A 24,590-nucleotide genomic window follows, 5' to 3' on the forward strand; every position below is an offset into this window, starting at 1 on the left:
GCGAGAGGGATCGGAATCGATGCGGTCTACAACTTTGCAGAAGGAAGTTTTTTCAAATTCTGCACCGATTTTGAGTTATCGTTCACGGACTGCGTACATATCTGAAAAACAGCTTTCGCGTTTTGTTTTTGATTTTTGTGCTAATTGGAAATGATTTTGCAAAAACTACTCGCGTGAGAGACCGGAATCGATGTGGTCTACAACTTTGCAGAAGGAAGTTTTTCAAATTCTGCACCGATTTTGAGTTATCGTTCGCGGACTGCGTACATACCTGAAAAGCAACTTCCGCTTTTTATTTTTGATTTTTGTGCTAATTGGAAACGATTTTGCAGAAACTACCCGCGTAAGAGACCGGAATCGATGTGGTCTACCCTTTTGTAGAAGGAAGTGTTTTCAAATTCTGCACCGATTTTGAGTTATCGTTCGCGGACTGCGTACATACCTGAAAAGCAATTTTCGTTTTTTGTTTTTGATTTTTCTGCTTATTGAAAACGATTTTGCAGAAACTATTCATGCGAGACTGGAATCGATGTGGTCTACAACTTTGCAGAAGAAAGTGTTTTCAAATTCTGCACCAATTTTGAGTTATCGTTCGCGGACTGCGTACATACCTAAAAAGCAATTTTTGTTTTTTGGTTTTTTATTTTTCTGCTTATTGAAAACAATTTTGCAGAAACTACCCGCGTGAGAGACCGGAATCGATGTGTTCTACAACTTTGCAGAAGAAACTACCCGCGATGGGGATTGGAATCGATGTGGTCTATAACTTTGCAGAAGAAAGTTTCTCTAAATTCTGCACCGATTTTGGGTTATCGTCTCGGACTGCGAATATGTTTGAAAATCAAAATTTTACTTTTTACTTTTGATTTTTCTCATAATTGAAAACTTCTCAATTATATTTTTCTTCATCAATCATATATTTGTTACTGACGTAACTTTGTTGCAGAAGCCAGTTACACATCGTTCCGATTCAGTCGAGCCGTTGATGATCGTCCAAATTCTCGTATAATTATTCTTTTGTTATATGATATACTCGTTCATTGATTCTCGTATAATTATTCTTTTAGAGATATAGTTTACGTCGCTTTATTGATAATTTCTCATTGATACCATAGTGATTTTGATGGTACCATGATGATGTTTTGTTAATACTTTGGTCATGGTGATTTTCGTTGATACCATGATGATATGTCATTGATAGCATAGCATGGTTATTCTCGGTGGTGCCATGATGATATTTCGTTTATACCATGGTTATTCTCGGTGATTCCATGATGATATTTCGTTGATTCCATGGTGATTTTTGTTGATACCATGATGATGTTTTGTTGATACCATGGTTATTCTCGGTGATACCATGATGTTGTTTCGTTGATACCATGGTTATTCTCGGTGATGCCATGATGATGTTTCGTTGATACCATGGTTATTCTCGGTGATGCCATGATGTTGTTTCGTTGATACAATGATTATTCTCGGTGATATCATGATGCTTTTCGTTGATACCATGATCATTTATTCATTTTTATTGATATAATGATGATATTTTGTTAATACTTTGATGGTATTCATTGATCACTACATTGATAAATGTTGTTTTATGTAGTATATACACATATCATTTGTATCACGTAATCACACATTTTGTACTTTTACGTTTATACTTTATGTACCATATGTTGTCGTGTGTATATATGTCGTCAAAAGAGTGGCGTCGTGAACCATCTCTTATGGCATTGTGAACGTAATTATTTCATTAACGATGCTAATAATTTTCATGACATATTTTTTTTGGAGTCTATGATCTATGTAGGATTGATCAAAGAATTGATTTTATGAAGACAAACTTGGTGACAATAAAAGATTTATGAAGATATGTTTGGTGATGCCATATTGATGACAACATGAAGACATGTTTGGTGATGCGATATTGATGAGAAGCTACACAGCAGATTCACGGAGACACTTTTGATTACAAGCTAATCGATAGCTTTTACACCTCTTTATTGAACCTTTGTATTCATTATTGTATTTGATAGGATAGGAGTAATGTAACTCCTCATAAAACATTCAATGTAAAAGGAGTGATGTAGCTCCTCGTAAACATTTGTATATTCAATGATTTTTATAATATAACGGTGGGTGTATATAGAGCTGTGGGTTTTTCCCTTGATCCCCCAAGGGTTTTTTCATCCACACTTAGGGACCCTTATTTGAGCGGGGGTGTTGAGCTTATATGTGAAGCTACTCAATATATGGCTTCTCTATATATGGCACCCAGGTCCCCTCTATATATACATCATCTCATGTGTGTATTCTACACACTTTGGGGTTCTACTTCTGTGTTCTCTCCTTCTCTCTCAACAACACATACACAAGAAGAAGAGAGTTTTAACATCGTAGGAAACTATCCCAAAAGACGTTAAAGATTAGGTTAGATGTAGACTTACGTTAAATTAGATTTAGGTTTATTTTTAGTTAGATTTACGTTTATTTAGATTTACGCTTATTTACGTTAGATCGAGTCCACGCAAGAATTACTTACGGTTTAGGGTTTAGAGTTAGACGAACAGTGAAAAGATCTACTGTGAAAAGATGTTAAGATGCTGTGAAGTGCTACAGCTAGACAAGAGGCAAAGGGGTTTTGTCCACTACATGCAGTATCATGTAGACGTGGGTGTGTAGATTTCTTGTACCCACAAATATAGGTATTGACCAATAAAGACGAGATTATAACCCGGTGGTTCTGATCTCCGTGCACCTCTAGACCGAGGTGTGCGGGGATTGGACATGACTAGAGAATGTGAGGTAAAGAGAGAGAGAGAGAGAGAGAGAGAGAGAGAGAGAGAGAGAGATAAGACGAAGAATGCCAATAGAATATTAAATTTGTTTTCCAGGTTATAAGATTTTTATCCTCATTATGAGTAGTGACGAGGATGTGGGACCGTCCAACCGAAACACCTATCTCTCAACGAGGGTCTTATGTCCTTGTAATCAATGCAAGCATGCTATGCGACGGACAAGACGTGTTTCTTTGCAGCACGTTCGCGAATTTGGCGAGTTCGATCCATCTATTATAGATCGAGTTGTTGCCAATTATAACTCGTCGGACTCTGACGCTGGCCAACAAGCAGCAATCTTGCAACCCAATAGACATGTTCGCAGGCGCTTTGGTCAAGCAGCATATGTGACGCCACAAGATGTAGCCTCTGACAGCTCGGGGGATGATCATGCAGAGCACATTCCCAACGAGGGAATGTTTGAGCCCGAGATTGATGAAATGATCGAGACGATCATGGATTCAGAAAGGCTTATCTATGATGATATGAAAAGTGAAGCCGATACGCCATTGTATAATGGAGCACGTATGTCTAGATTAAAAGCACTCCTGGTTCTTCTCAACATGCAGGCAAAGTTTGGATGGAGTGACACTAGCGTCACAACGCTTTTCAGGTGATCTATTACAATTAGTTTACTTTAATAAAACTCTAAATGTATAATGATCTGATAGATTTTTACACGACCGTATCGTATTTTTATGTTGTGTAGATTGCTGAAAGAGCACATACTACCAGCTGACAATGTGATGCCAGATTCCCGAGATGAAGCAAGAAAGATTTTGCGAAACTTGGGGATGGATTACAATTCTATCCACGCTTGTCCTAATGACTGCATTCTTTTCAGAGGGGAATACATAGACATGGAGAAGTGTCCGAAATGTGATTCCGAAAGATATCGAGTAGATCTCCATGGGAAAAAAATTCCACAAAAGGTTTTGGGACATTTTCCTCTGCTTCCTCGCATCAATCATTTCTTCGAATGTAAGTCCATGGCCACCCTAGCATCATGGCATGAGGAGAATAAATCTTCGGATGGTGTGCTACGAATTCCTGCAGATTGCGCAGCCTGGAAACATATAGATGGAACATGGTCGGATTTTGCCAGGGAAGCTCGAAATTTGCGCTTAGGCCTGGCTATGGATGGCGTAAATCCATTTGGTCAAAGATCAACATCTTACAGTGTATGGCCCGTTGTCATCGTCAACTACAACATTCCCACGTGGTTGACTACGAAGAAGGGGCACCTATGGCTAAGCTTGATTGTGCCCGGGCGATATAAAGTGGGGAATATGGATGTGTATCTTCGTCCACTATTGGAAGAGCTACAACAATTGTGGATTGGCATAGAGGTGGTGGATATGAGCCGACACACAAGACGACGGAATGCTTTGATCAGAGGCATTCTAGTGTGGACCATGCATGACTATCCCGGGCTAACAGAATGCTCAGGTGATCTATTGACACTCCTCACTCAGACACTGTAAATCTTGTTTTTTCCCATAGTTGATCTATTATCATGTGTATACATGCAGGGCTTCAAACAAGCGGATACAGAGCATGTGTCACATGTGGACCTAGACTGAATGCACGTAGGGCACCATCACTGAAGAAGAAAATCTACGAAGGTCATCAAGCGTATCTTCTAGAGAATCATGTGTTACGCGACGGCTTTTTGGGAAGAGAGCCACCAAGGATGTCTGCACAAGCATGGTTAGAGCATAAGGAGATGTGCGATGACGGATTGCCTCCAGGGATGAAGAGACCATCTCTATGGTACGAGTTACCATACTGGCCGCGACTCATGATCAATCACTTGCTCGATCCAATGCACATATTCAAGAATGTGGGTAATCTACTATGGGACCATCTGACCGGCAAGAAAGATACTTTGGGAGCCAGAGTTGACCTTAGAAATGTGGATCGTATGGAGCAATATTGGCCGCAAACAGCGTCTGATGGATCGATAAAACTCCCTAAAGCACCATGGATTTTCACAGGAGCCCAAGAACGCAAAGTAAAAGAGACCATTCGATCTTTGCGGACCCCCACTGGCGTAATGCACTCGCTCCGAACGTGTTTTACTAAAGAAGGAAAGCTTACCGGTTTGAAGTCACACGATTGGCATAAAATGTGGACTTTAATATCATTGTTGCACATACTTTACAGCTTATTTTACCGGTTGCCATTGAGGGATGTTTGTCTCTCAACATCCGTAACACAATCTACAAACTTGCAAAGCTGGTGCAATGGATCTCACAAAAGGAGATCAACGTAGACTCCATACCATTCGCCAACGTAAACTAAAGGGATGTTTTCCTACTACCATGCTAACCATTCAGGTGCATCTTCTTGTTCACATAGTTGATGAGGTGCAAATAGCTGGCACAGTTCATTCCAGATGGATGTTCTTCTTAGAACGTTTCATGAAAACGCTTAAGGGATATGTGCGCCAAAAGGCACGTCCGGAGGGTAGCATGGCAGAAGGTTGGTTGGTATCAGAGTCCCTAGTGTACATTGGAGAGTGGCTAGACGGATTTGATAAAGCCCGGGACACGCTATGGCGCACCATAGATAATGAGCGCATATCTGGGATTGTCATGTGCAATCTCGGTGTTGAGAAGAAGATGACGGAAGATCTAGAGGCTAAAATCAACCGATTTTGCATGCTTCACAATCCAGTGATGCAAAAGTGGATTTCACAATATGAGGATGCAAAGCAAGAGCGACAAAGGGCACGAATCGAGTGGAGACGGGGAAGACGACCACCGATGCACTATCCAGCGGTTCTGGAGAGCCTACCAACCTTCATGAGCTTAAGATGGTTGCACAACCAATTGAAAAGCGCACAACAATGCGGTGACGAAGTGACTGAGGAAGAGTGGGAGTACTCTCGGGGTTGCGCGACCAAGCTAAGTTTGTAATGTACGACTAGCAAGTGACTTTATTTATAAACGTTTGAACGGCCACTCATAATCTTTGTTCGTTGTAGTATAAGTCATACACAGCAGCATGGTGTAAAGGTCGACATTTTAGGGTGGAACGAATCGACAAAAAGCGTTTTACTCAAGATTGTGGAATCATGGCAAAATTTGAACAGTTTAGTCGACGACGTTCCTCTGATGCAGATCCTGTGGTGGCGGAACTCACTTACTTCGGCACGCTGCAAGAGATTCTGAGGATCGATTACAGAGGATTTTTTGTCGACTTGTTCGACGTGCAATGGTTCAAGATAATCGTGGAGGGTCGCAACGCTACTGTGCGTAGAGGAGAGTCTGGTTTTCTTGAGGTGGATTCTACTAAGAAATGGACTGACCTAAGAGACACTTTCGTACTACCCGAGCATTGTGAACAAGTAAGTATGTAAATAGTTAACATCCCCCTTTTACAAGTTATGTGCTTGAAAACTCTCATGTAAGTTATGTGGCTCTGGCAGGTAATATTTCATCCTACAAAGTCTACATCAAACTGGTGGTACGTCATAGAGGTAGCCCCTCGTAGTGCAAGGATGTATGAAGGCTACCATGTGCCAATCACAACGGCATCAATGGAGGAGATCAGAGAAGATGCTCAATCAGAAGCCGCTGCGGTGGTGCCAGACGAGCATCAAGATGCTACTACTCTATATGGGGTGCATGCAGAGGAGCTACAAAATGAAACAGAGGATATGTGTTTAAACGGAGAGCTCTATATAGATATAGGAAGTTATGCTGAGTTATGCGAGGATGAGAGAGAGATCTCTTAAAGACACAAATATTGTATTTGAACAATTTTGCTCCGTGTTGTAAAAGCTCTGGCTCTCTAAGTACCTTCCATGGTGTATAACGCTCTTTTCTACTCGTGCTCACATCTTTTGATTGAAAATTCTGAGTTTTTGACTTGCCTCTTCTATCACTCAATTCATTGCGTCATTGTATTTATATGCGTCATTACCTCATTGTATTTAATGGTCTTTGCGTCATTGTCTACTCTATTCATTCAATATTAAGTTTAAATATTCGTGTGTTTAATGCAGGTATGGATGATGAGGAGTTTCTTTCTTCTTTGTCACCGCAGCAGAGACAGTGGTACGTGGAGCGTCATCGCTCTGGCGCATCATCGCGCGTTCCTACTCCATCCACATCTCCCTCTCTTTCGGAGCATTCGGCGTGCTCCGAAGCTTTGGCGTCGACGAGACGAGCTTCACACTCGTCTAGACACCGGCGCTCTAGTGGTGGCGGTGGCGGTTGTATTGGGGATTCCGCCACCGATGCCTCCACACCGCCTCGTGTTCGACGAGGCTCTTTACCCTCCCCTTCTTTGCCCGCCCCCACACCAACCACATCATCGCCATCTACGCCAAGTTTTGCACGGCTGACTGTTCCTAGAAGCTACACACCTCTACCTACTCCGCCAGGAGCCACCCCACTCGACACTCCTCGCTTTGGGGCCCAGACGCCGGTGGAGACACCTGACGTCCGTATCCCCATCGACACGCCGCTAGAGACCCCTGCCGGGACACCCAGGTTCACGCGTCACCAGCCAGAGGGCTTGTCTTACTCCGTCGACTTCAGCGGCGGCATCATCACGGATGATGACGGCAAGAAGGTGATCTCGCGCATGCGTGGTCTTTGCTCTCAGTTGTTTAGACACTACATACTAAACAAATGGAGTGAAGTACCAAGTGATTTAAAAAACAGAGTCATCAGCATACTTCATGATGAGTTTCCCGTTCCAACACTGGATCAGCGCTTCAATGAAGACCTGATGAAGATTCGAATGCGCGAATACTGCAAACACAAGCGTTCCGAAGTGCAAAAAGCAATCAAGAATGGGTGGAACAGGCGAGATTGGCTGGCCAAAGAAGATTGGAAGAATGCGAAGAAAGCAGCGTGCGAGAATCCCGACAAGTGGAAGCAACAAAAGGATGTAGCCAGAGTGCGAGTAGAGGCAGGGAGCTCGCACCACTTGGGGAGCGGTGGATGGGCATCATTTGAGGCCGATTTTGTAAGTGTTTTCACATTGCTCTTTATGTTCGATAGTTTAGGGTTTATGAGTTTTTTAATTCTAACATAATGAAATCTTTGTATGTTTTGACAGTGGTCGATGACAGGACGTGATCCCACACCGTACGAGCGCGCCTACACAGGCAGGAAGGGCTTAAACGCCCTGATGGACATTCTCAGTTCTCGCGGTGGCATGGTTAGTATTAGGGTTTACTCTTTTCTATTTTTTGTATTGTTTTATAAATGTCGTTATATGTTTATACTTACTGAAAGCTGTCTTATTGTCTTTTTTTGCAGAATCCGACAGGTATGCCACTTGGACGCGATGAGACGTCTGACTAGACGACGTCAGTTTAGCCGTAGCTAGATAGCATTAGGTTAGGGTTTCTCATAGCTTATGTATCATGAGACGGATTTTATACGTCTTTTTGAACCATGTATATTATTACATTTGTCACTGCAGTTCCTTTTGCCAATCAATTCTTTATGCCTATGATGTTGTACAATTGTCATTATTACATTTGCCAATCAATTCATTTTGCCTATGATGTGTACAATTGTCAATTTTGCAAACAATGCGTCTTGTGGGTGACTATTTTGGGTCTATTATCTACCCTTGCACTTTTTTTAAAAAGTGAATCAAGTACAATATGGTTGATGGGTGGCAGGGCATTCAATGCCCTACCACCAAAAAAAAATTCTCTCGGGCGTCGCTATAACCGTCGCTATTTATGGCTCTGTAGCGTCGCTATGAGCGTCGCTATAGTCTTCTGTGTAAACGTCGCTATGACCGTCGCTATGAGTGTCTCTATATAGCGACGCTTATAGCGACGCTTATAGCGATGCATATAGTGACACTCTCGTAGTGACGCTTGTAGCGACGATTTTAGCGACGACGGGGGTTATAAAAACCCAGTGTATTTCCGTCGCTAACAGCGTCACAAGAGGACACAACCTCTTGTAGTGTAAACACCCTCTTTATGCTCTTTCAATGGCGTTCCAAGGCCCTTATTGACCAAGACATCAAGCATACCCTGCTTCCATATTGTGAAGTTTGTGCCATTAAATTTTTGATATATATAATAATCTTCTTTCTTAGAAATTTCACTATAAATTTTACAACTGATGGGTGGTCGGATGCCTTTGGTGCATCCGACTGGGGTAAGAGGCACATCGCCTTTACCCCAACATAAATAATGTATCATAAAATACGAGTGCACATGCTCAAAGATTGCAGCTGTAGTAGTCCGATGTGCCAAATATATAGCTAGCTCAAGCAAAGCCCAAAATATTAGGCACAGCTAAGGATTCTCAATCAGATGCAAACTAACCCCATTGTCCACATTACAAGGGATTGATACAACATATTTGGATTTAAAAAGGAAAAACAAAGAGCTAGAGATGGGAGTTTAAGCTTGAGAAAATGTAGAGGAGAGAGATTTCAATAAGCTTTATGCAGGAGGAGGATTCCTACCTCAAATAGATATAATAGCTAAAGGAAGATTGCTAAAAGGAAAAGGACTCTACCAAAGTAAACAACCAGAGACCAAAGGAGAACCACTAGAGCATTTGATGAAAGACTTAGAGGCACTGCATTTTCAACAATGCATGGAAGAAACATGTGGGACCTCATCACTTCCAACGGTAGCTCCTTTAGAGATAAAATCGAGCTCTTCAGAGATCCTAGAAGGCTTGATCATTGAAATATAAAAGGCCCTCAAAGCGAAGTTATTAGAAAAAATGGAGCAGATATGGAAGGAAGAAATAAAGTGGGAGGAGAGAATTCTCCATTCCATCAATGCAGTATGCTGAAAATGAGTACATCATAACCTTAATACCAAAAAATGACTTGTAAGAGCACTAGACTTTGTGCGGGATCAATCGGTCCACCTATCCACCCGCTCTTACTACGGACAAAGATAATCTCACTTTGTTGGGAGTGAGACAAAGCACATCCATCCCATACCACACTACTACGAATAAGCTGCTTCGCCTCCTTCAATGAGTGTGAGCTTTGAAGGACTCCCAAATATCAATAGGTGGTAGGAAATCACCACCAACCATACCACTTTAGATGCCACATCTCTTCAGTGCCATGCATAGTATTTAAACTAAGCTACGACAAGGTACTCGATGTACTGCTTAATAGGATACTGCTTAAACTACGAGGTAGATGAGTACCATCATACGTTACCCTGCAATGAATAGTGATTGTAAGAAGACTCTACTACCCATTTGTAGTTGAAAACTTGGTCAGCCCCTTTGCTTAGTCTTATCAGATAACCATTCATATACACTTGTAAAGCCCCCAAGTTCGTATACTGATAACATATCGTAAACCTTGGAAGCAAGCATTCCATATCTAGGAAACTCAAGCCTTGCTTCAAATAATGACATCTCAATAATAAAAACTTGCCAAGCTTCTATCTTTAGAGCCTTTTGAGTTGTCACATGCTATGCATTATAAAACTCTTCAAGGGCCAATCTTGTCATTTGCTTATGTTCTGTTGTTAAGCTTTTCTTGACTATCAAAAAATTACCTTGGAGACTGATTGAGCCTTGCTCCACCGTAACAATGGACAACTGGCAAAGTGGAAAAAAAATTAATCTCGGCGATCCTCAACAACTAATCGACCTTGCATGCCATAGTGGAAACATAAAGAGTATCTTCAACTAATGCATGTCACTAGAGATTGTAATATATTTCCACTCCTATGGCAAGCCACAATGTGGAGAACCCACTGCAGTTTCCGAACTTTGACCTGTGTTTTGCTATTATTTATCATGAATTTTGTATCATCAAAAACTTCTATGAGTACAAGGCAACTGTCCCTTGGCCGCTTGTGACCTTCGAATCTTGTCTGATGTCAATTTGCTTACTTGTTGAACTTTGATGTAAGGGAACAAGCCCTTGTCCATCTCCAAAGAGTAAAGAAATAGGGCCTTGGTGGCCCTTGAGTATGAATTCAAGGCCACCAAATCTCAAGCATGGTGGCACATAGCAACACACGAGAGAGATGGAGAGAGAGAGAGAGAGAGGCGAACATGTTGCCTTTTACGCGGTGTTGTAGTGACGAAAGTTGATCTTGAATCCCATGCCTATCCATCAAGGGTAGCCGCAAGAGAAACCATGAAGGTTGGCAATGTTGCTTGTGTGTGTTAGGGATGTTGCACACAATCAAGAGCTTTCCCCTTCATCGTGTTTGCCTTGCCCAAGAGTGCATGCATGCAAAAACTCCTCCGAAGCCTCCACAACCTTCCCGTCTCCCCAAGGCTCAAAATCGCTCTAATACCAGTGAAAAGTCAATAGTAGTGTTAACACATGCCCTTCTCCTCCCAACCACTCTCTATATAGCCCTTGGCCTAAAGATTGTTAAATTGCATGCTTAGCTTAGGGCCTTTTCCACTGATCCTACCATTGCTCTTACAATGTAAATGCACTAAACCAACACAAAGTCCTTGCTATATGTCACGCAACACGGGAGAGAGAAATAAATTGATAAATGAAAAATTACAGAGTACGTAGAGTAGATAGATGAAAAAGAGAATCTATATGGAGGCAAGATAATGATTGTAGGAAGAGCATAGCTCATTTCATAACCTTCCAAACCCCCCCCCCCCCCCAAGCTATCTCAATCTTAATCTTGTGCACAATCTCAATCTCAATCACACTCTCACTCTCAATCACAATCTCAATCTTTGGATGGCCAACGATGATCATAATCCAGGTCGCAACACGATCGCAATCTCACTCTAATGCCACCTTACACATATCCCGTTTCACTTTGTTGAGTAAATATCACATTGGTTTCTTCAACATCTACAAAATAGGCAAAATAACATACTCGTACAACCAATTCAACATGATAATCAAATTAGAAAACATAATTTTGCACCATCATAAAAGAGTACAATCACTTCTTGGTTGGATCAAACAAAAGAGATATTACCTGTATATATCTGTTTGTAAGCTAACCTATTGCTGCTTGTAGGCTACCCTGTTGCTGTTGCCAATTTGTTTCTGTCATAACTTTCTCATAGGAACTTGGAATATAGACTTCTAGGTACTCAAAACGACGGGAATAGGTCTAGTCTACAAGTCAATGTAGACAAAATTGCAAAAACCCCTTCTTTTGGTTGAAAATGCAACTTTTAGGTCGTGACTCATAAAAACACTATTTTTGGGTCTCCACAACCTTTTCAACTTATTTTAAGCTAAAAAACATAAAAATAAAACATTGATATTGATGAAAACATCAATTTTGACTACGTGTTTACTTTACGGTCTATAGTCAAATTATCTTTTATTCAATAATTATTAGTAAATACATCTTTAATGTATTATGAAGAGAATGTATTTTCTCCCTTGATATCTCAAACTCATTTATTCTTTTCGACTTTAAGAACTTTCATAATAAGTCCTATTACACAATAAATGACCATTGTGATGCTTCTGAAGAAAATATAATGCACAAAAATGAGAGAGTTAGAGAGAGAGAGAGAGAGAGAGAGAGAGAGAGAGAGAGAGAGAGAGAGAGAGGATACCTAAGAAAATTGGTGAGAAAGAGGAACATGGATAGATAGAGACTGTGCTACTTAAACTAAATACATACATAGATGAAGGGAGGGAGCGCAAGAGATAGAGACAGAAGAGGGATAGAGTGTGTGTGTGTGTGTGTGTGTGTGTGTGAGAGAGAGAGAGAGAGAGAGAGAGAGAGAGAGAGAGGAAAAGAGAAAGGAGAGGAAGGGAAAAAAATCAAGAAAGATAGTGTGTGTGTTTGTGTGTGTGAGAGAGAGAGAGAGAGGAGGAGGAAAAAAGAAAGAAGAGGGGAGGGAAAACAAATAAAGAGAGATTGTATGAGAGATGGAGAGGGAGAGGGGAAGAGAGAGGGGGAGGTTGGAGGTTGAGAAGGGGAGGGGTTGGAAGTTGGTGGTGCAACATGGAAGAGCAAGAAGAAGGGCCACTTGTCGTTGGTGGTAGAAGCAGCAATGGACGACATTTGGTGGTAGTGAGTGGTAGGGGTGGGGAGGAACAAAAAAGCTAGCTCCAAGTCCATCCGCTTTTAAACTTTGTGTCAAGTAGTTGTGGACAACAACTCTACAATCTACGGCTGCTAGGCAATGCTTGAAGCTTGGATAATCTACATTTTAGACAAAGTTTTCACAACACATAATTTCTCGAAATAAATTTCACAAATGAACCTAGGAATTTACGACTGATGGACTTCCGAGCAAGATGAGACTTGGGTGCTCATGGGTCATCGCCATATCCTGTGTCAATGGAAGCTTGCCAGCCTAGCCACTACTAGGACTCCCCATTTTTGATGCATCTTACTCTCTTCGGCTTGACGAGTCCTCAGAACGAACGATGCATGGCAGCTCATACCAACCAATCATCATCAATGCGCAATGTGTTTTGAATCGAAATTGATTCTATGATTCCTGCAAGAAGTGGAGATGTGTCTATTCTTTTTAACCTCAGCTCTAGGAGTAAGCTTGATATCTGACCAGTCTTTATTATTGCTTGCTCTCTTCTTTTTATATGGGTCCATATGAAAGTTGAAGAGGTCAAGTTGTCTTTTCAAGAGACTTCGTGTATTTGTAGATTTTCCAGATAAATAGCTCTTAACAAATGATGTCTTGATAAGGATAAGGTGTTACTGGCCATGATGCTTTTGACTATGTTTTTTGGAAGCATTGTTAAGATTGTTCGATCGGTCATGACATAGTACCGTTTAAAAGTGAGATTGCAAATGTGTATGCGATTGAATTGATGGCCAGTGGTATGAGATTACAAATGTGTATTTGATCTAGTCAAAGAGGCAGGATGAATCTTAGGTTTTAGGACTTTCTGACTCAAGTGGCATGGAGCCTGTGACACTTAACTACTAAGGCTCTCCAAGGAAGGGCTATGGATAAGAAATACTATTTGTATGTGAAGATGCAACTAGAGAGTCTATCTTGAATGATAGGCATAGTGTTTAGGGTAAAGGCGCCAACTTAACACTAGGTTGGTAATGGGACACTTTTATGTCCTGTTAAGTGACCATTTTCCTTGAATTACGTCAAGGGTTTCAAAATGGATTTTGAGGTGCTATTTGTCTAGAAAGTTGTCTCATGAGCTGAAAAAAACTCGACATTTTTTTGGAATATCAATTCCATCTTTAACCTTGTCCTTGCACACCATTTCACAACCTAAACTGTGTGAAAAAACGGGTCCTGTTTTTGGCTTTTTTCAACTTTTTGCAACTATACCACTGCAGAATTCATGTTTGTGAGGTCTATAATGCTAGAGAACTATCTTTAGTAGTCCTCAACATGTCCTGATGCTTCTAGTGAGAAATAAATGTTAAACTTGTAAGTTATGACCAAATTACAAAAATTGTCAAATCCTGTTTTTTAGCCAATTTTAGCTCTTCTATGATTTTTTTGGTGGCTTTCATGATATCCAAATGCAGTTTTGATTTTCTATGTTGCATATTGTAACATAAAGCTAATATTCCTTGAGTTTTGGGGCACCTAATACCCTATTTTGCATACTAGACAACGATGGTTGATTTTTTCAATTATAGAAGAAAACGAAACATTCTAGTATATCAAGTATAGTGTTTTCAATATTGTTAGTTTCTTGTGACAACTACATGCATTTTGTAGGTAGTAACCATATCTAGTCATAAGGATCCAATTTGGCTAGATATTGAATAGTTTCTATGGGATTCTACAACTCATAATGTTGAACCCAGTTTTTTCATGTTTGCTGTATTTAGCACTTCATCTTTGTCCCCAAGATTCCCCTTGGTAAGAGATGTATTATTCTTTTGACATTCTCCATGGCTCCTTATGAACCTAAAGGACAATAGGAAACTAAGAAAACATGCATATATTATTTGTATTGAGCGCGGCTATAGAAACTTTGATGATAGGTTTGCAGAATGGTAAAAATTCAACCTTTTTGTACCTATTTCTTTTGGCAAAACAAAAAATAGTGAGTGAGAAGCAATCATATGTTCTGATCACCAACCCATTGAAGTTAACTATGGAATTTATCTCAAGTCCTACAAAAATCCCTAATCTTATTTTTATGCAACAAAACGTAAGAAATGATTGTTTTGATGAAAATGTACTGGTCCATCAACTTTGGAGGCTTGGTGTGACCAAAAAATGAAAACTTTTACAAGTTTCTTATTTTTTCCATGTGTAGTAGGCCTTGAACTGTTACCTCATGAAAGGATTTTACAAAATGAGTGGATCTACTATGGTTTTGGAGGTTTTTTTTCAAAACCCTGAAAGGACACTTTTATGTCCTGTTAGGTTACCAACCTAGTGTTAAGGACATTCAAAATTGTGCAGAGCCTATGATGAACTATGCTTGACAGATTTGAGCAACTTGGGGTTTCTCAGATGGGCGGCAATGAGATCTTCCATCAGCAGTTGTGATCGTCGCTTGTGATGACCGTTGACTGCGTTTTGATAGGCGTTCACGGTGCAAAAGCAGCGAGTCGAAGCAGACCGGACAACCTGCTACAGCTTTTCTTGAGTATCGAGCGCGTACCCTACCAATCAGTTGACTCCATGTAGGATTATGCTGTCCACTTACTCACGCTGGCCCATGTGCATTTTGGGGGAGGGTAAAGTTTATAAAAGGAGCGCGGCCTTTTATTGGCGCCTTTACCCGACATTGCTGACAGAGACATCCTTGGTATCAGGTAAGTCTCATGTCAGTTGTGCCATGGCCAAGTGCATGTTCAGTACCGTTGGAATCACTAAGACTCTAATGGAGGAGTCACTGATCTAGATAGAAGCTTCTGAACCCTATATGTATTACTGTGTCTGACTTTGAATTGAGATGCATGATTGGCGTGATGATCGTGAATGTGTTTTCCAATATGCTAACGTTCATGAGTCTGATGTCGATCCAACTGCTGACTATTTCCAAGATTTGTCTTCACATCAAGGCAAAGCAAGGAATTTTTTCTGCCTAACGCTCAATGAGCATGTATTGAGGCACATACTGTTTCCTGTGGATCTTTTATCGTTTATTTTTGTTTGCTAGCCAAACTCACAACCTTGTCTGGCCTTCCTATTGAGTCATACTTTCTTTATGAATGCAGACTTCAAGCACTTGATTGTTTACTTCAGAAGAATATCAGATGGATAAGAACTGCAAACAACCGGTGTATTATTTATCCGCAGAAACTCATCCGAAAACAAAAATATGTATGTATAATTTACATGCAGATTGGGTGCTACTAAGCTCTGCAATTACTGCAGAGAGGACAATATAAAGTATACTTTCTAAGTAGCCGAACGTGGTTGCTGGTTGAATAATTTTACAAACAACCTCTAAATCTGTATGCAGGTGTTGATATTCCAAGTAGAACACCAACGATTGTGGTTTAGGAATAAGTATAACGAGCTTGTCGTGGCCATGAGTAACCTTGGCAGATTGCTGCCATTGTTAGAGACAGCTCCATCCTGAGTTGCTTGTTTAGGTTGGAGCCAGTACTGTTGAAGTGCGAAGCCAGCGTCAGAGACATTGGGCGAGGCAACAGAATACAGAGGCCATTGCAGCTTTTTCCACAGTTCCTTAGCTTTGTGAATGAGAAAAATACCAGTTTCAATTAATGTCATCTAAGTTGCCATTGCAAACAGCCCTTCTTGTGCGTGTCTCAAGCACTGCGGGTAGGCTTTGGAGGCAGGCAGCCAGAACCTCCACGATGAGGTAATGTATGTGCTCTATCAGGCAGGTACCTCCCTCATTCAGTGCATTCTTCCTTGCTGCCATCTCTACATTCATACACCATCTTCGCAAGTTCTGGCACACAGTGTATGTCCTGTAAGCAATAACTACTTCCATTGTCCATGGAAATACATGGCTGTGTTTCTGTAATTGCCTCGTTGTAGTCTCCAAGTGCATATCCAGAACGCCGGCAGGGCTGAACCTTGGATGCCACATCTAGAAGCTTTCTGCTGCCAGGACCTGTTGTCAGACCAGTTCGAGTTTGCAAAACCCATAAGAAGATCATTGACCAGACAGTTTCTATCATGTACTCAGAGATACAATGACTTGTGGTGCAGCTTTTTGTACCTTCTCTTGTTCAGCAAGGATGACCACAACGATGTGGAGGCTTTCAAGTATGTCTCTTTAGAACAGACAGTGGGTGCATGCATCTCATCCACCACTGCGACCATTTGTATTGCTTGCTCATATGCTTCCATCGTTGCCATAGTCCTTTTGGATGTTTTAAACAATTTTACCTCTACTATGCCCGATACATTACGAAGTCAAAGAATCGTGAGACTCCAGCCATACTGATCCCCATAGTTCCCCACATGCAACATAGCCACATCTGGGGCTCCTTTTTTATCTAAAACCTCATAGACAGCGTTGTTTTTAACATAGCATGCTTGATCGGACAATTTCAAGATAGTCTCCAAGGCCTGGTTAGGTTTGCTTTTGGCTTTCTTCATGCATTTCTGAATTGCCAGTCTTGCAGACCCTTGGACAGTGTGTGGGTCCTCCCCTGGTATGTGTATAACTCCTGCACTTAGATCTACTTGAAGCGATGCCGCACTCACTGGCATTTGCATCATCGTGGAACATTCCATGACTTTCGAATAAATCATCAGAAAAAGGGCTTTAACTGGCAACAAGATTGGCCACTAAATGAACACAAGCAGTGGGGGCTTTGAGATGGGAACTAACAAGGTAGGCACAGTATGTGCTAGCATTGTATAGGTCAACATAAATCCACAGAGGGGACTAATCAAGAAGAGCATGATGAAATATAAGCTACAATAGACTGTGGCTTTTAGAATGGACAAATGATGGGATATAATGGACAATGCGGGCCTGCTTTAAGGTGAGGCACAAAATTCATGACCTTCCGGCGCCAGTAGAATGGATGGGTGTCAAACAAAAGCGATGAAAGGGGTCGGTTATCACACATGGCTAGTCTCAGCCAGCGACCGAGACAAATGAATCAAAACAGTATTATACTTCCATTCATACAAGTTAGTCCATAAAATGATGCGTAGAATAAGTAAATTGCCTTGCCTAGCATCGTTGCTAAAAGCAAAATGAGAGCTAGTAGCATGACTTGAGAAGGCGATCTGGAAGCAGCATTCTGTAGATTGCTTGTCACTGCCATCATCAATCTTACACAGGTAGTGCGCTCCAGCCCTTCCCAGCTCCATGATAGCACCTGCATCTCTGCTCCTGATGTGGCCTGGCCCGTTTCGAGTTTCTGCAAGCGCATTGCGACACAAGCTGCTACATCTGATGTCATTTCATCCATGGCTAACGATTGGATGCTGAGAATTAGTATGTAATATTGCAGGTGAAGGTCATGAGAAGCAAAGCTGTGCCGGTGAAATTGCTCCACAGCTGGCTGCGGTCGGTGGAAGCAATAGAGGGCATGCAAGCTCCTATGAATGCACAAGAACCTGTCACAGTGAATAGCTCGGGGACGAGTTCTCCCTGCTCGCCATCAAAGTACATTTTGGGGATAGTAACCCGCTGGAGGTGGCGCTGGGTTGTAATCTTGTTGCCTATCCATTTTCAAACTAGCTGCATCTCTGCGTCTTAAATTTTGTTAGACTTCTCAACAACGCATATAAATAAAAAAATAAATACAGAGAATTTTTTTCTCTTCTTTTTGGCATGTCTTTATCGTATCTGAAAGGTCGTCTGTAGAGTTTTTGGCTTTCTAACCCCCCCCCCCCCCCCCCCCCCCCCCCTCCCCTTTTTTTTGGGCAAAGTTGAAAGGTTAAATTAAAAGGAGAAAATACAAGAGAAGGTCCTCAAGGTAGGGCACAGGAAGGGCCCAAATGTACAACTTTACATCTCATGTATGCATTCAAACATGTTGAGTCTAAGGTCAGAGTACATTTGGCTGAGACAAAGCTTCCACTTTTGCCAAGGCAGGAACCTTTGTATCTCATGTTGGCTTAGCTGAGAAACACTGTTCATATTCAGAGTACATGATTTGGCAAGACATTTGATTTCATACGAAAAGGAATAGGCTTGGGCCAGGCTATTGGGTTGATTAGATGTGGATTTGCTGCGCCAAATGTTCCAAATGTAGGAAGCTCTTATCTGGGACCAAAGATAGATGTCGAGCCCCTGGCACTTTCCCAGCACAGCAGTTCTTCCCAATTCAATGTTGAACCCTTAGTGTTGTGTTGGGTTAGGGAGACTTTCATTGTTTTCAGTGCATGTGGAGACTTACCTTCATTTCACATCATGTTTTTACTTTTCTTGCATTCTATTGTTTTAGAATGCTAAAGTGAAGCTTGACCTTGCATAATTTTAGTAAATTTTACACACACATACACACACTTTTTTTTTTTTTTTTTGCATTCTATTGTTTTAGAATGCTAAAGTGAAGCTTCACCTTGCATAATTCTAATAAATTCTATACACACACACATATATTATTAGTTCTTTTTATTTCACCTTTCATTTCACAACTTCACATGGCATTTCTTGCATTTATAGTTTGATTCCAGCCATTGTTAATGTTCGAGAGAGTCTCTTTTATTAAGCGACTGTTGATCGAGTTTCCTCCTCACAAAGCAGAAAACCGGAAACACTAGCAAAAATTTTGAGATTTGCAAAATTTTTGGACGACTTTCTCACATATTTCATTGATTTTTCTTCCATTTACCGAGGTTTGCAGCTAGCTACTCACGATTTTCAATCGGTTCAAAACTAAGCTGAGGCAATCCTTTCCCAAACATTGATACCAATTTAATTCAACTTAACAATTTTATCACTTTCTTATTGTTTTTGAAAGCCGTCGTGTCCCTTTTACTTTTTTACTATTTTAATGAACTTATGTCCTAATCAATTGGCTTTTCCACTGATTCAAATGTTAAATAATTAGGTTTTTGTTATTAATTTTAGATCATGAAAGATATTATATGCTAGAATTACCCACTTCTAATAAATTGCACCTGCGTGCGTGTGTGTGTGTGTGTGTGTGTGTGTGAGAGAGAGAGAGAGAGAGAGAGAGAGAGAGAGAGATTACTTCACACTACATATTAAGGACAAAACAACCAATAGCATGTTGGCCATGCCCGTTTTTGTGCACATTTTTTGATCAGAGTGTTTGTATGTACAAGAATATGGTGAGAATATCTTTTTAAGCCATACATCACAAGTTATCATGGCAATTGGTTTATGCTTGAAGGCCTATACGCTCTCTTGTTGCACAAAGTTTTGTGTTTGCCCCAAGGTTCCACAAGAGCAAGAGAGTATTTCTAGCTAGAAATAAAGGGTTTCTGGCTTTTTAGAAGAAGCATTAGAGTTGAGTTGGGTTAGGCATACTTTCATTGTTTTCAGTGATGATTGAAACTTACATTAAAATGTTATTTCAATTTTAAAATAGTAAATGGATCTTTTTATTTCACTGATTCTACTTAAACTCAACGTAATGATTTTATCACGTTCTAATTGTTTTATTTTGTTTTGTTTTGTGCCTAATTGTTATTTTGTTAGTAGTGTTTATTTTTTGTGTCCACATGTTATTTTTCTCTCTTCTAGAAATCTGAGTGTCTTTTGCTCTTTACTAATTTGTGTTTGGATAGAGTCATCAAATAACTAATGCACATTATTTTTTACTTCCATTAGAGAATACCTTTCAAAATTGCTTTTAATATCTCCATTTTTCATTTTTATTTCTCCTTTTGTAATATTTTTTTGTCTTTAACTCATTATTTTTTTGTGTTTTTCAAGGAAGTCAAATTTTAATTAATGTATATCTTGTCTTTGGCACCTTTTCTTTTGCGTTGACTTAAAAGTAAGGTATCAAGACTCAACAGAAAGAGGGAATGGTCATAGTGACCATTCTCTGTTTTAATTTGGGCGATCGGCGAAGCCTAGGAGCCATGGGTGGTCACTAAACGACCGTTCCCAACCGTCAAACGTCCAAGGCAGCAAGCTGTGACAGTTGAGGTGACTTCCTCCAGAGTGACAATGACTTCTGAGTAGATTCTGCTTTGTGAGAGCGATGTGTCATTCCCACTGCTGATGTGGCACAAGTTGATGAGACCCCAGGGTTGAGGAGGCCGGTGGCATTCTACCTGTTTAGCTGGTAGCAAACCGTGCACTTGCAGTGTGTGATTCCAACGAGGAAAGGTGTGTAGATGGATGGTTGAGAACCTCTACTCCCCTCCCTTGGACTTTGACAAGAGGGGAAATGCCTTTGGGTTTAGGCTCAATTTCCACTTCCGAGTGTCACTAAAGTTTGATTGTGGAGTAGAAACCTAGGTTCAATAGGCAATTAATTCGCAGTCCCTCAAGCTATTTTGAGCATAGAACGAGAGAAGATATGTTTGACAAGTCTTGAACTTAAGACTCGATACTTCTAAGGGAAATAGGATAATCAAAGTCTCTTTTGGTGAGACAGAAAGGATATATGTGCACGTGTGTGTGTGTAGGTGGAGAGAGAGAGAGAGAGAGAGAGAGAGAGAGAGAGAGAGATTCTTTTTTTTTCGACACACCAGAGGGCAGGGGAGGTGCTTATCCCTTCCAAATATTATCCATGTTACATGGTCGGACAAGGGCCGCATATCATCGAGCAAGAGCCATTCATACGCATCACCATGGCCACCTAATTGATGCACCACATGCTAGGAACGACGGAGAGAGCTTGTAGCAACCAGCCAGGAACTTCCTCCTCGAGTGACCCACCCCAGGGGGAGGATGCACTCGAGTGTCCAAGGGAAAGAGCCCTAGCAACGTGAACACTAGGTGAGCACAAGGTGTTCCTCTTGAGTGTGACCCAACGGGGGATTTGAACCCACAACCCACAGGTTGAGAGGCCAAAGCCTTACTGCTAGACCAACTCTTTGGAGAGAGAGAGAGAGAGAGAGAGAGAGAGAGAGAGAGATTCTTCACAAGAGACCAAATGGTGTCTATCAAAGAGAGTTTTTTAGCATTATGTGATGCAAAGAGACATAAAAGTGTCTTTTTAGATATGAAAAAAAATTCTAATACCATAGGAGATCCACTTTTTTTGGAGAATCTTTTCGTGAGCTTATAGTTCAAGAACCACTACTTATGGGAAAACTGTGAAACTTGGAAAATTTCTCACCTTTTGGCCACAACAAGCCTCCAAAGTTGATATACCATTGCATTTTGCTCAAAACAACCATTTCTCATGGTCGATTCCATATTGAGAAGACTAAGGATTTTTATAGACCATGATATGAATTTTCCATTAACTTCACTGGGTTGGTAATAAAAACAAATGGTTGTTTCAACCTTTAAATTTTGTCGGGACATCTAACTAGGTACAAAAGAATCACGTTTTTGCCATTCTGTTGTGCTATCATCAATGTTTATATAGCAACGCTTATTATTGTCACTATATACATATTTTTGTAGTTTCTTTTGGACCTCTACATTCATAAGGATCCACGGAGCATGTGAAAAGCATAATAAATCGCCTACAAAGGAGGATTTTGGGCACAATGATGAAGTAATAAAAATCAGCAAACATGAACAAACTGGGTTTCGAATTATGACCTTTAGAGTCCTGTACAAAATGCTAAATGTAAAGACAAATTTGAAGGTTAATTAGATATTACAAAGTTTACACAATTGGCGACAAAACTATATTTGTCATACTCTAGAATGGCTCTTATTCTTGCTCGATTGAAACACTCAAGCATATTTGTATAGTATGCAATATGGGGTATAAAGTATCCCAAAATTGAAGGAAAATAGTTGTATGTTATACAAGACACCCACGCAATCAAAGTTTCCATTGGACTTCAATAATTTCAACAGAAAGATCATAAACATAAAAAATTGGTCCAAAAAACAAGACACCCAATCACCTTCCTCAATAGCTTTAGGTCTAAGCCTATGTCGCTTATCATCCTTATTCTTTAACCTTGCATCTTTCAATCGTGCTACTGCAATTTCAATATCGTGAGGCCTTCTTTCTAACTGTTGTATGCGCAAAGCAAGAAGGTCTTCCCTACTCATTCCATCCTCCCAAGGCAATACATTCAATGTGGGAATCACATCCTCAATTGGCATTATAGGTTTCTGATCATACATCAACGCAAAAAGCATATAGCCAGTAACTGAGCTATGAGTTCTACGATTAGTCCATAGCACATAAGGCAGTAACCTAGGCCACTCTCCCATATTGCCCTTGCAAATGTTAGCCAAATATTTAATGGTAGGAGGATGCCCACACTACGATTTACCATTTGCCTCAGGATTGTATGCAATACTAAGAGAAATTTTAATGCCCAACCTAGAGAAAAACTCTCTTGCCTTGTCAGCATCCAACTCACCCCTGTCTGCTGTTATTTTCCCAACACAACAACGGCTAATTACATCATCCAAGAGGAACTTACGTATCCCTTTTGTGCTTTTTGTTCTTAGAGCACGACCTTCAACTTGGTTGGTTACATCTTCTTGTACAAGAACTATGTATCTCATTTTCCATAAGCCCAATGGAATTGTAATCAGATCTACTACCCACTTATAACACATGGCCAATGTGTAAGTAGGGTGCAACCCATCACAATGACACACATTTGAATACATTTGACAGGTTTCACAAGACTCCACAAAGTGAGATAGAGTCTTTATACATTCCTTTCCACCAATACCTCTCTTTCATTTTAGTAAAGGTGGTCCATACACCTCTATGTCCAGCATAAATACTCTCATGAAACTTTTTCATAAGCTCATTTTGAGTGTCCTTATCATTCACGACTCTCAACGGCATTCCATTTCTTTGTTTTGGGTGCTTCAATAAGTACCCATCTTTCAAAAAGTATCCATAGGATTTTCCTCGTATTCTTTTGAACTCTTGATCAGTCCACCCTTCTTGCCTTGTCAAAGTGCTCAGATAGCATCCAATGAGCAACTAATCAACTTGATATAGGTCCTCTATGAATGACTCAAGTGCATTTGACAGGAAAACATGATCACCCTTGGCATGAGAGATACTATAGAACCTCGTGCCTACATCATTGGCACTCCACAACCATGTATTCTTCATTTCATACCTTGCTCTTGAAAGCATATCCGCAATTGGATTATCTTTCCTTGCAATATGCTTAAGTTCTGGATTTAAGGACTTTATGTTGGGAGTTGAGCAGCTTGTGATCATTCCAAAAAGGGGTAGACAATCAATCTCCACTATTACATTTGCTCCTATCAAATACTTTTTGTCACACTTTAGTGTTGTCCCCATAAATCTCTTTTCACCTGAGGATAGTTGCGATGATGAGCACTTAGAACTTTTGCTCCAAATCTCACCACATATCGCTTGCCATCGTGATCATCTTGTCCAATCACCCATCCAATTCCGGTGGGACTGGTATCCACTGTTGAAGATGATGAAACAGGAAACAGAACGAAGATAGCAACTCAGAGTAGGAAGAAGATGGAGAAGGAGAAGACACAGAGCTTGCGTACGAGATCTTTGTAGTCTTCTCCTTCTCCATCTTCTTCCTACTCTGAGTTGCTATCTTTGTTCTGTTTCCTGTTTCATCATCTTCAACAATTGGTATCAGAGCATGGTGATTTCCAGAGCCTCTACTTGCGTTTTCGTGTCCGCGCGCGCAATCGCAGTTTTCAGGTAGTTTTTAAAAAATTTGCTCGTGGGAGCATCCTCTACGTTCTGGGAGTATTCTATGAGGTGAGTTGGGGTTTTACCCCCCTTTTGAAGCCGTTCGAGCCCTCAGAATTTTGTTCTGAGCAGCGTAGAAGAAGTTACTTTTCGGAGGCGTTTAG

General features: G+C 40.7%; 1 pseudogene; it reads right to left on the reverse strand.

Annotated features, from left to right (window-relative positions):
- Positions 1-16,004: 16,004 nt before the first annotated feature.
- LOC147458944 (uncharacterized) lies at positions 16,005-18,364 on the reverse strand (annotated as a pseudogene).
- Between the last annotated feature and the right edge of the window lie 6,226 nt (positions 18,365-24,590).

The sequence above is a fragment of the Adiantum capillus-veneris genome, chromosome 4 (assembly GCF_014529385.1).
Source record: "Adiantum capillus-veneris isolate H3 chromosome 4, ASM1452938v2, whole genome shotgun sequence".
Lineage (NCBI taxonomy): Eukaryota > Viridiplantae > Streptophyta > Polypodiopsida > Polypodiales > Pteridaceae > Adiantum > Adiantum capillus-veneris.